The 13288-nt window shown below is 42.2% G+C and overlaps 1 long non-coding RNA gene across 1 annotated transcript in view; it reads left to right on the top strand.

The window, feature by feature from the left end:
* Positions 1-9364, top strand: part of LOC140729965 (uncharacterized) — a 33080-nt gene extending 23716 nt beyond the window's left edge. The window contains exons 4-5 of the long non-coding RNA XR_012099444.1: positions 2938-3009; positions 9341-9364. This is a non-coding gene — a long non-coding RNA (uncharacterized lncRNA). The remainder of the gene's footprint in view (positions 1-2937; positions 3010-9340) is intronic.
* Positions 9365-13288: the final 3924 nt, after the last annotated feature.

Here is a 13288-nt window from a genome sequence, read left to right as displayed (position 1 = left end):
TTGGAAAAGTAGATGGATGAGCAGGGTATGTAGGGCTTTCGTCCAGGAGCAGGTCAATAAGACTAGGCAGAATCAGCATGAGCTGGATGGGACAAATGGGCTATTTCTGTTCTGCAGTGCCCTACTACTATAGGAACAAATCCTTTCTACACACAATATATATACATGTAAGGTGCTGGCTCTGTCAGTGTGGTAGTTATCCAGAGCCCCAGATGCAAGATCAGTAATGATGAGTCTAAATCTGAAAACAGTTATTGAATGTTGTTACAAGTTGTTAAATAAACCAGTCGTATCGACCTTGAGGCCACTAGATTGTCATAAATAAATGTCAGGTTTGCTCTCCATGAAGGTTGTGAATCTGGTGATCCAGCCTAACGTACACACTCAGTGGCCATTTTATTAGGTACACCTGTACACCTGCTCAGTAATGCAAATATCTCATCAGTGTTAGACCATAGACTGCTTTGGCGGCACTGAAGAAGCCTCACGTGTCACCAGAGTCTGCCAGTCTCCAGAATTCCAGGGCTTTCTCAATCCATCAAAAATGCTTTACTTCTCTCCCCCTGCACTGGAAATTTGCCTTGACTCTGGATCTAGCTTCACTTTTGATATTACTGCCAATGTCATTCTGCCAGGCACAAAGCCTTTCTTTTCTTGGAGATAAGCTGTTCAAGCTCGAGTTTAATTATCATTCAACCATACACGAATATCCATCAAAACAGCCAAATGAAACAGTGTTTCTCCAGGGCTAAGGTACAAAACACAGTACCAACAAGTCATACACAGCACAAGACACCTACAGCACATATAAGCTAGCAGGAAACATACAGTCACATATGTGCTATATGTGAATTGTGCTGTGTATGCCTGTTGGTACTGTGTTTTGTACCTTGGCATCAGAGGAACACTATTTCATTTGGCTGTTTTGATGGCTATTCATGTATAATTGAATGATAATTACCAATGGGAGGGGCCAGCCCCTAATCCAGCATGAATGCCGCACCTCACCACCTCCAGCATCTCCCCTTCTGTACAGCTGCAACAGGCAAGTCTGCAGCCTGAGGCCTAGTCCTTGATACAACCGAGGCCACGCATCTCCCCCTGCTGTCAGATTCGCCAATAAACCAGTGAACCGGACTGGCAGCATTTTACATTACCAATGTCCAACGGAGACTTACAGTCACAAGAAAAACATCCGAGACAATCCCTCGCCGTTAGACTGCACGCAGCCTTTGCACGTTGACTCTGACGCCTTTCTGTAGCATGCAGCAATACAGTCTGCACCAGCACCTCTGATAACGAGCAATTCATTGATGGAGTAGTCCTGCAGTACTTGAAGTTCTTATTGTCCTGCATTCTCTTCCAATTGTAAGGCAATACATTTAAAAAAAAAGAGAAAAACACCTTTTTGTTGGCCTCAGAGAGGCCACTGCTTTTGAGCATACTGCCATCTTACATGGTTCTATCTCCATGTTGTATCATTAAAGCAATCCTTTTCTTTTTGGATTTGTTTTTAAAGGTATCGAGGATGGTGGATTTAAGCAGACCCCAGTGATCCTTGCTATCCTTCAGATATTCCTATTGGAGGTTTTCTCCAAATGAGGCCTGAAGATGCTGGTGGGTGGCAACGTCAAGCAGGCTCTCGGGTTTTAGTCTTGGCCTGGTCTGCTTCCTATGAACCTTCCTCTTTTTCATCAGTCTGATGGACATCGTGGAGTGGATCAAGTGATGACCTGTCCATCAGGCATCTGTGCCGATCATGGTCCTTATAATATTTACATCATGGTGATCCCTAGCTTGGACAATGACACCGTCAATAAGCTGCAACTGTTTAGATTTGAGAAGCGTTCAAAATACCTTAAATTTGTTATCTGGTGGAAGAGAGTGTTTGTGATGATAAAATTGTGCTTAACTCATATGGTGAAAGATAGTATACTCCTTTTGAGTTGATGTTGCCAATGCTTTCCATTCCTATGGTATTCTTCCAAAACTTGAAGTCCCAACTAACCCTGGCATTGAAGTCCTCTGAGAGAATTATCTTATCCTCCTTAGAGATGCTCAAAAGTGTTGCATCTAGGCAAGCATAGAAGGCCTTTTCTCATACTTATTTGAGCCCAGAGTTGGTGCATAAACACTCATGATGGTTGCCATTTGGTTGTAGGCAAGCACCAAATGGGTCATCATGAATGCCTCACAGATACCCACAAGAAGTTCAGAGAGTTGACTGACAAGCTGGTTATTCATTGCAAACCATGGATCTTGGGCTCATTAACCGCCTTCCCTTTCCAGAAGAACAGGACCACCCTTCTCCTCCCTCAGTTGCCCATTATCTGCCAGATGGTTTCAAACAGAGAGGCGAGGTTAATCTGGCATCTCCTCACTTCTCTGGCAATGATCGGTTTTCCTCTCTGGTTAACATATGAGGAGTGTTTGATATCTCTGGGCCTGCACTCACTGCAGTTTAGAAGAATGAGGGGGACGCTCATTGAATATTAAATATTCAATATTAAATATTAATATTAAAAGGCCTAGATAGAGTGGATGTTGAAAGCATGTTTCCAATAGTGAGTAAGTGAGTAAGCACAGCCTCAGAATACAAGGACGTTCCTTAAAAACAGAGATGAGGAGGGATTTCTTAACTGGAGGGTGCAGAATTGGTGGAATTCATTGCCACAGACAGCTGTGGAGGCCAAGTCATTCAGAATATTTAAAGTGGAGATAGATTAGTTCTTAATTATTCAGGATGTCAAGGGAGAAGGCAGGAGAATGGGGTTCAGATAGATAATAAACTAGCAACAATCAAATGTTGGAGAAGACTTGATGGGCTGAATGGTATAATTATACTTCCATGTCTTATGGTGTCGTGGTCATCCTGTAAATGCCCCTCATGATCTTATATACCTCTATCAGGTAATTCTTCAATATCTTGTGTTCCAGGGAAAATAAAAATTTTCATCAATGCAGCATCTTCTTGAAACTCGGGGGCCCCCAAGTCCAGGCAACATGCTGGTAAATCTTTCTGCTCTCTTTTATAGTTCAAAAGCGCTATCACAGTGACAACAGTCGGGTGGGGGATGATGTCCTAGGGTTATGTAAGGTGATACATAAATGCATATAACCAGTCTCCTGGCATTTGTTTGTACCCTGCTACCTTGTTTCTTGATTTCACCCAAGACCAGTGCCATGGACGTATATTGTGCTGCCGTAGAAGTGGTTGCTAAGCAACAATGGTCAGGTTTCATTTAGGAGTAATATAATAAAATATATCAGTGTATCTCAAGGTTCTGTTTTTAATTAAATGTGCTCAATAGTGCACAGATTTTATATACAGCATATAAATTAGTGATGTTTTATTTTACAATTATGCATAAAGATATCTACCATCATGATTATACCCTGGGAGGATTTAATTAGATTCCTTCACTATTGTTTGTTAAATATTAAAGGGGAAATATTTTCAATTGAATTGCTAACAAAAATCTCTCCTGTCATTTATGGGATGGGAGTGTGGGAATAGACTGACGCAAGCAGGCAGACACAAAGACTTTTTGTCGTCAGCAGGACAGTCTGAAACAAAGGAGACAAGAGAAAATCTGCAGATGCTGGAAATCCGAGCAGCACACACAAAATGCTGGAGGAACTCAGCAGGTCAGGCTGCATCTATGGAAAAAAGTACAGTCTATGTTTCAGGCTGAAAAGTCCTGTCGAAGGGTTTCGGGCCGAAACGTCGACTGTGCTTTTTTCCAGGGATGCTGCCTGGCCTGCTGAGTTCATGCAGCATTTTGTGTGTGGTACAAAGGAGACCCTTGGAGTCACAGCTCCTTTCAACTTGCCACAAATGGCTGCACCATGTAATTAGATGGACTTAAAGTGGAGATTGATAGTCAGGGCATTAAAAGTTATAGCGAAGAGAGGGATAATAAATCAGCCAAATTGGAATAGCAGCGAAAACTCGATGGGCTGAATGACCCAATTATGCTCCTATGTCTTATGGTCATTGAGTCATACAGTAGGGAAAAAGACCATTCAGCCCAACATATACTTCTGATCCAGTGGGCACCCATATGAATTAAGACCATAAGACATAAGGGCAGAATTTAGCTATTTGGCCCATTGAGTTAGCTCTACCATCCCATTATGACTGATTTATTTTCCCGTTCAACTCCATTCTCCTGCCTTCTCTCCCATAACTTCTGACTCCCTGACTATTCATGAACGTATCAGCCACCACTCACACATTCAATGTTTTAGGTACAGCTTTTCCCCCTCCTCCATCAGGTTTATGAACAGACAATGAACCCACAAACATCACTTCACTTTTTGCAATATCCAGGCCTCTCAGTGTTTGGTGGTTTTTTCCCATCTAACCCTTCCCTATCCTCCATCTTCCAACAAGTATTCCCATCTTCCAGCACTTGGCCACCTATGTGGAAGTGACTTAAGTGTCCAGTTAAACACATTATCAGAATCAGAATCAGGTTTGTTATCACTGACATATGTTGTGAAATTTGTTGTTTTGTGGCAGTTTAAATAGTTTGGTATGGACTAGATGGGCTGAGGGACCTGTTTCTGTGCTGTAATTATATAACCATATAACAATTACAGCATGGAAACAGGTCATTTCAGCCCTTCTAGTCCATGCTGAATGCTTACTCTCACCTAGCCCCACTGACCCACACTCAGCACATAACCCTCCATTCCTTTTCTGTCCATATACCTATCCAATTTTACTTTAAATAACAATACTGAACCTGCCTCTACCAGAACCATTCCAGAATCCAGTGATTCTTGTAAGATCATTATTTACACCTTCACAATTTCTTCAGCCATCTCTTTCAGAACCCTGAGGTGTAGACCATCTGGTCCAAGTGACTTACCTACATTCCGATCTTTTTGTTTCCCAAGAACATTCTCCCTAGTAATGGTAACTTCACACACTTTATGGCTCCTGACACCACACTGCTAGTGTCCTCCACAGTGAGGATGGATGCAAAATACTTATTCTGTTTGTCTGCCATTTCCTTGTCCCCGTTACTACCTCTCCAGCATCATTTCCAGTGGTCCAGCATTCACTCTCACTTCTCTTTTACACTTTATGCATTTGAACAAACTGTTGGTATCCTCTTTAATATTGTTGGCTAGCTTACTTTACCATTCCATCTTTACCTTCTTAATGACTTTTTTATTTGCCTTCTGTTGGTGTTTACAAGCTTCCCAATCCTCTAAATTACCACTAATTTTTACTCTTATATATTGTCTCTAGGCTTTTATGTTGGCTTTAACTTCTCTTTTTAGCCTCAATTATATCATCTTTCCTTTAGAATACTTCTTCCTCTTTAGTATATATACTTTCTCTGTCTGAATTCTTTCCAGAAGTTCAAGCCATTGCTGATCTGCCGTCATCCCTGCCAGTTTTCTTTTCCAATCAATAGCGGCCAACTCCTCTCTCAGGCCTTTATAATTCCCTTTACTCCACTGCAATACTGATACATCTGACTTTAGCTTCTCCTCAAATTTCAGGGTGAACTCAATCACATAATGATCACCTCCCCTTTGGGTTCTTATATCTTAAGCTCTCTAATTAATTCTGGATCATTGCACAACACCCAATTTAGAACAGCTAATCTTGTAGCTTTCTCAACCACAAGCCGCTCTAAAAATCCATCTCTTTGGCACACTAGAAATCACCCTCCTGGGATCCAGCACCAATTTGATTTTCCCTATCTATCTGCATCTTGAAGTCCCCCATGACTATTGTAACATTGCCCTTTTGGCATGCATTTTCCATCTTCTGTTTTAATTTGTAGGCCACATCCTTACTGCTGTTTGGTTACTGGCCCTCCCATCAAGGATTTTTTACCCTTGCAGTTCCTTAGCTCTATTGATTGCAATTCAACACCTTCCAACCCTCTGTCATCCCTTTCTAATGATTTGATTTGCCCCCTCAGCCTTCCTGCTTATCCTTCAATACAACGTGTATCATTGAACATTAAGCTCCCAGATATGATCTTTCAGCCATGATTCAGTGATGCCTACAACATCATACCGGCCAATCTGCAACTGTGCTGCAAGTTCATCTATCTTATTCCATATACTGCACACATTCAGATACAACATCTTTAGCTTCACCCTTTTCAATTTTGTCCATCTTTTATTTTGCAACTCATCCTCCAAAATTGACTGCAATTTTGCCAGATCAAAAGCCTCTCCTCATTACACATTGCCTCTGTTTGTAAATCAGCTACCTCATCTTCAGCACCATTATTCGCCTTTCCTATCAAACTTCTTGCATTGAAATATAGGCAGCTCAGGACATGAGTCTGAGGTGTTTCCAGCATCTGCCTCCCCAACCTCTCCACTAACTGTTCTGGCAATCTGGTTCTATCCCCCTGTAACTCTAATTTAAACCCCACCATGCAGTGTTAACAAACCAGTGAGGATATTAGTCCCCTTTCAGTTCAGGTGTAAACCATCCCTTTTGTACAGGTCCCACCTTCCCTAGAAGTGAAGATCCAAAAATCTTATGTCCTGTCTCCTATACCAACTCCTTAGTTACAAATTAAACTGTATAATCTTCCTAGTTCTGGCCTCACCAGCACATGGCTCAAGTAGCACTCCTGGATCACAACCCTGGAGATCCCGTCCTTTAACCTCTTGTACACCTGACTCCCTGAACTCCCTCTGCAGAAACTCGTCACTCATCCTACCCATGTCACTGGTGCCTACATAGACCACAACTTCTAGCTGTTCATCCTCTCACTTACGAATGCTGAGGACTCAACAAAGATATCCTGGACCCTGGCACCCAGGAGACAACATTAGGTTGGCTGATTTGCTGGGGAAGCAAGAAGGGACAGAGTCCACTTTGCATTTTCTTGTGGTCATAGGCTGAGCAGATGCCATGTCAAGCCACAAGGACAACAAATTTTACAACATATGCTGGTGATATTAAACCTGATTCTCAGGTATCCAGGTTGGATGCTTTCTGTGGTACATCAATAAAAATTGGTGAAAGTCAAAGAGGATGTGGAAACTTCCTTTTCGACATCTGAGGAAGTATATAGGTGAACAAAGTGATCATCTGAAATCATCACCTTCAGGGCCATGTCATCTCACATCCACAAGGTACAGAATTCTCAATTCTCAACATTGCAAAGTTCATGACTAGGTCCAGAAAGCTACAACACCCATGGATGGAAGAATAGTAAGCGAGGAAGGATGTCGAAGCTTCAGAGATTTGCCAGGATGCTGACTGGATTAGAAAGCATTCCTTGTGAGGAAAGGTTGAGCGAGCTAGGGCTTTTCTCATTGGATTGAAGGAGGATGAGAAGTGACATGATAGACGTGTATGAGATGAATGAAATAATGAATGACCTTTATTGTCATTATACATAGATACAATGAAACTCTGTTTGGCTTCCTCTCAGGCAATCAAACAAAGCAGTAGATAAAAACAAGACAGCAATAGAAAAACAGTATTAAATAGATAAGTAGCAGAAAATAAGTTACAGCAGCACCAGAATATCACAGTAATGCACAAAGTACCGTTAGTGCAAGTATTTGAGTCCTTGTGTGTGCTCACAGTTTCAGTCATTGTTCTGTGGGAGTGGTGTGATTGAGGTCACAGCTGAGGTGGAAGCTGTTCCTCAGTCTATTTGTTCTGGCTTTTAGAGTCCTGAACCTTTTGCTGGATGGCAGTGGGTCAAACAGAGAGTGGCGGGGGTGCGTGGTGTCTCTGGTTATGCTGATTGCTTTCCTCCTGAATCTGCTGGAATGGACGGTGTCCAGTCCTGGGAGCTCCAGCCTGACAGGATAAAAGGCATACTTCAAGTGTACAGAGACTTTTTCACCAGGGTGGAAATGGCTTACAGGAGGGGAAGTACTTTTAATATGTCACTGAAGGAAAGCGGAGGTGGAATGTCAGAGCCAGGTTCTTTACGTAGAGAGTGGTGGGTGTGTGGAACACTCAGCCATGGGTGGTGGTAGAGGCAGATACATTTGGGGCATTTCATAGATGCCACATGGATAAAAGAAAAATGGAGGGCTGCATTGAACAGAAAGGTTAGATTGATTATGGAGTAGGTTAATAGATCAGCACAACATCATGGGCCGAATTGTCTGACCTGTGCTCGAATGTTCTATGAGATATTTTTCCTCAAGCTTGCATTGAGCCCTCTTGCCTCTTACCTCCTCCTCGCCTGCCTGGGTGGGGGCGTGGGGGGTTGGTGAGAGAGAACATATTCTGAACCAACGGGGTTTTAGCTTGATTTTGAATCAAACATCTTTTTGTCTTTGGTTTCTGAACAGCCCACGTTCATCAGGATATTAAATCTCTCTTTTGTGGAGAAACCGTTCTGAAAGATAAAGGTCATCAATGCTCGTTAGGGCTTTTTCACAAACTTAAGATTCCTGAATATTGTTCAGAGCCGGACCCAGGTGTGTTTACTATCATTTTGATCTGCTCTCTATTCATCCCCATAATTGATCATCTTCAGTTTAGGCAGCAGTGAATGACTCAGTCCTTCCGCAGTCAGAGTTATTACCACTTGAAAGATGAGCAATTCTTGGAAGATTTTATAGTCGCTCCCCCCGACACACCACCACCCCCTGACTGGCTCTTGTTTTTGTATCTGTATTTATTCGGAAAGGTATTGAGACAGATCGAGGTATACAAAGTTATGAGGGGTAGAGATAGGGTAAATGCAGTCGTTTTCTCCACAGGGATCACTTCCTCAAGAAGGAGGCATACTGCATATTATTAAGAAAAAAAATGACAGATGGAATTTAATGAGACAAGTGTGAAATGTTGCATTTTGGGAGGACAAAATGAACAGTAGGGCACCGAGGAGTGCGGTGGAACAAGGAATCTGTAAGTACAGATCCATAATACCTTGGGAGTGGCATCACAGGTAGATAGGGTCATAAAAAGAGCTTTTGCCACATCAGCTTTCATGTGTCAGAGCACGGGGTACAGGAGTAGGGATGCTATGTTGAAAATCCATAAGACGTTGAGGCCAAATTTGAAGTATTGTGTGCAGTTCTGATCACCTACCTACAGGAAAGATATCAGTAAGATCGACAGAGTTCAGAGAAAATTTACAAAGATTGTGAGGGCACTTCAGGAACTGAGTTATCAGGAAAAGCTGAATAGGTTAAGACTTTATTTCCTGAAGCTAGGATAATGATGGAAGATTTAACAGAAATGTACAAAATTATAAGGGGTACAGATAGGGTAAAGGCAAGTAGGATTTTTCCATTTTGGTTAGGTGAGACTAGAACTAGGTTAAAAGGGAAAGATGAAATATTTAAGGGTACCTGAGGGAAGAACTTCTTCTTTCAGAGGGTGGTACGAAGTGGAACGAGCTGCCACCAGAAGTGGAGGACGCAGGTTCGATTGCAACGTTTCAGAGAAGTTTGGATAAGCTGGATTATTCTATTATGGATTTATTGAGAATGCCCGCAAGAAAATGAACCTCAGTGTTGTATATGTGACAGTCTAACAGCAAATCCATTTTTCTTTTACAACAATGAGTGCATGCTATAACATAATTCATGAAATTTCTGAAACTTGGGTGTTGGTGCTGTTGCATTCCATTTCTAATTCTGGGCTTTGTCTGTGGTTCCCTGTTAGCACATTAATACAATCTGCATCACTATTTACTAGTTATTAGCCCACACAATTGTTTTCCCTACCACAAAGCACATTCCCATCAGTTTGTTCCAGAACTTTGGTGTCCATGCATAAAAGGCCATATGACCATAGGACATAGGAGCAGAATTAGGCCATTTGGCCTGTCGAATCTTCTCCGCTATTTCATCATGGCTGATCCAATTTTTCTCTCAGCCCCAATCTCCTGCCTTCGCCTTCGCCCTTACCCCTTCATGCCCTGACCAAACAAAAATCTATCAACATCTACCTTAAATATAGTAAACACTCGGCCTCCACAGCTGCCTGTGGAATGGTACAGATACACTACTCTCTGACTAAAGAAATTCGTCCTCATCCCCATTCTAAAATGGCACCCTCTATTCTGAGGCTGTGTCCTCTGGACTCTCCCACCATCGAAAACATCCTCTCTGCATCCACTCTGCCTCGATGCTTTTACATTCTAGTCCTCTTGAAGTCAGTGCTAACACTGCACTTGCCTTCCTCACCAAAGACTCAACCTGCAAATTAACTTTAAGGAAATCCTGCACAAGGACTCCCAGGGTCCTTTGCAGCTCAGTCTTTTATTTTTGTACTTTTTCTCCATTTAGGAAATAGTCAACCCATTCGTTTCTTCTACCAAAATGCCTGATCATACACTTCCCAATTCCGTATTGCACCTGCCATTTCTTTGCCCATTCTGTGTAAATCCTTTGTAGCTTTTCTACTTCCTCAAATGTAAAAAGAATCATTCCCAGCAGAGACCTCCAGGCAACATCACTAGTCACCACAACCAACCCTTTTATTCTCACTCTTTGCCTCCTGCCAATCAGTCACTGCTTTATCCATGCTAGAATCTTTCCTGTTATACCGTGGTCCTGTAGCTTGAAAAGCAGCCACATGTGTGACAAGCCACTTGTCAAAGGCCTTCTGAAAATCCAAGTACACAACATCAACCAATTCTCCTTTGTCTATCCTGCTTGTTATTTCTTCAAAGAATTTTGACAGATTTGTCAGGCAAGATTTTCCCTTGAGGAAACCATGCTGACTACAGCCTATTTTATCATGTGCCTTCAAGTACCCTGAAACCACATCCTTAGCAATCAACACCAATATCTCCCCAACTACTGAGGTCAGACTAACTGGCTTATAGTTTCCTTTCTACTGCCTCTCTCCCTTCTTGAAGAGTGAAGTGACATTTGCAATTTTCCAGTCTTCTAGACCATTCCAGAATCTGGGGATTCTTGAAAGATCATTACTAATGCCTTCACAATCTCTTCAGCCATCTCCTTCAGAACCCTGGGGTGTAGACCATCTGGTTCAAGTGACTTATTTACCTTCCGATCTTTAAGTTTTCCAAGAACATTCTCCCTAGTAATGGTAACTTCATGCACTTCATACCCCCCCGAAACCACACTGCTAGTGTCTTCCACATTTCCTTGTCCCCATTACTACCTCTCCAGCATAATTTTCCAGCAGTCTGATATCCACTCTCACCTCACCTTTAAACTTTGTGTACATGAAAAATCTTTTGGTATCCTCTTTAATTTTGTTGGCTAGCATACATTCATATTTCATCTTTACCTTCTTAATAACTTCTTTTAGTTGCCTTCTGTTGAATTTGGAAGCTTTACAATCCTCTAGCTTCCCACTAATTTTTGGACTTTATATGCCCTCTTTTTTACTTTTATTTTGACCTTGACTTCTCTATGGTTATGTCTTCCTCGTCCTCTTTGGGATGTATATATCCTGTGTCTTCTGAATTGCTTCCAGAAATTTCAGCCATTGCTGCTCAGCCATCATCCATGCCAGTGTTCTTTTGTAATCAATTCTGGACAACTCCTCTCACATGCCCCTGTAATTTCCTTTACTCCACTGTAATACTGATACATCGGACTTTAGGTTCTCCATCTCAAAATTCATATCACTTGCCTCAAAGGGTTCTTTTACCTTCAGCTCTGTAATCAATTCCAGATCAATTGTACAACACTCAATCCAGAATAGCTGATCGCCGAGTCTACCTGCATATTGAAGTCCCCCTTTGAGTATTGTAACATTGCCATTTTCTAACTCCCATTGTAATTTGAAGACCACATCCTTACTACTGTTTGGGGGTTTGTATGTATGTCCCATCAGGGTCTTTTTACCCTTGCCGTTCCTTAGATCTATCTATAACACCTTCCGACCCTATGTCACCTGTTTTTAATGATTTGATTTCATTTTTCACTGTTGTACCTGGTTAAGATTTTTTACTGCTAGGCTGTAGGTGTTTCATTTTAGCAGTTCTGTAAGAGCTGTCTGTTCTGCTTTCAGCCTCTTTGGGTTTGAGCTGAGATAAGCGGCCCTGTTGTTCAACTTCAGAATGTTGTGCCAGCCAATCAGGATAGTGGAATTGGGAGAAGGTTCTAGAGAACGCTGAGGGGGAGAGGTTTTTGTGATCGACACTGGTGTGGATCGAGATCTTTTTGGCGGGAGCTGGGAGGAGACAGGAGGGAAGAAAGTAGAGGATGCCGTCCCGGCTGTACAAGGTGCTCTGTGCAGACAAGTAACTTCTAGAAGGGAAGTCCAATCTGCCTGTGGAGGAGCCCATTCGTTTGAGATGGATTTCGAGCGACATTTGGAAAGTGGTGTGTGCTTTCACGCAGTCTGACTGTCCAGCATGTGAGTTAAATACTACTTCAAGATGAGCTCCAAATTATGAGCACACTTCACTGTTTAATTATGATGGGCCTTTTTGTTTTTTTTTTCTTTTCTTTAGTAACTGTTTGTTAACATTCATTAATATACTTTCCTTATATTTATATGCAGTGTACGGTCTGTTATTTCTTGCCGCTGGGCGATTGCATGGAAGCAGTAAGCTACACCGAATTCACACAAATCGGGGTTCAGGTGGGTGAGACGTCCCTACCTCATGGGTTTGGCGGGACCCGAGTCCTATCGACCCTAGTTATACGGAGTTTGAGAAAGGTTGTTTTCTCATCGCTGAGTCTGGTGGCTGTTAGCGGGGGGCTATCGAACCACATCTCGGAGATGCCCAGTAAAAAGAGGTTTCATTACCAACTGAACCTTGCCAATCTCTTGGCCTTCTTGCCTGTCCTTTCAACGAAATTTGTATCCTTGGACATTAAACTCCTCTTTCAGCCATGATTCAGTTACGCCTACAACATCATATATGCCAATCTCTATCAGTGGTACCAGTTCATCTACCTTATTCCATATACTGCACATATTGAAATATAAAACCTTCAGTCCTGTACTCACCCCTTTTGATTTTGTCCGCCTTTTACATTGCAACTCATCGTGTTATCATATAACCATATAACAATTACAGCACAGAAACATGCCATCTCGGCCCTTCTAGTCCACGCCGAATGCTTACTCTCACCTAGTCCCACCTACCCGCACTCAGCCCATAACCCTCCATTCCTTTCCTGTCCATATACCTATCCAATTTTACTTTAAATTGCAATATCGAATCTTCCTCTACCACTTCTACTGGAAGCTCGTTCCATACAGCTACCACTCTCTGAGTAAAGACATTCCCCCTTGTGTTACCCTTAAACTTTTGCCCCCTAACTCTCAACTCATGTCCTCTTGTTTGAATCTCCCCTACTCTCAATGGAAAAAGCCTATGCACTTCAA

The sequence above is a fragment of the Hemitrygon akajei genome, chromosome 7 (genome assembly GCF_048418815.1).
Source record: "Hemitrygon akajei chromosome 7, sHemAka1.3, whole genome shotgun sequence".
In the NCBI taxonomy this organism is placed as follows: domain Eukaryota; kingdom Metazoa; phylum Chordata; class Chondrichthyes; order Myliobatiformes; family Dasyatidae; genus Hemitrygon; species Hemitrygon akajei.
The sequence above is the reverse complement of the archived record's forward strand: the minus strand, read 5'-3'. Positions and strand labels throughout refer to the sequence as shown.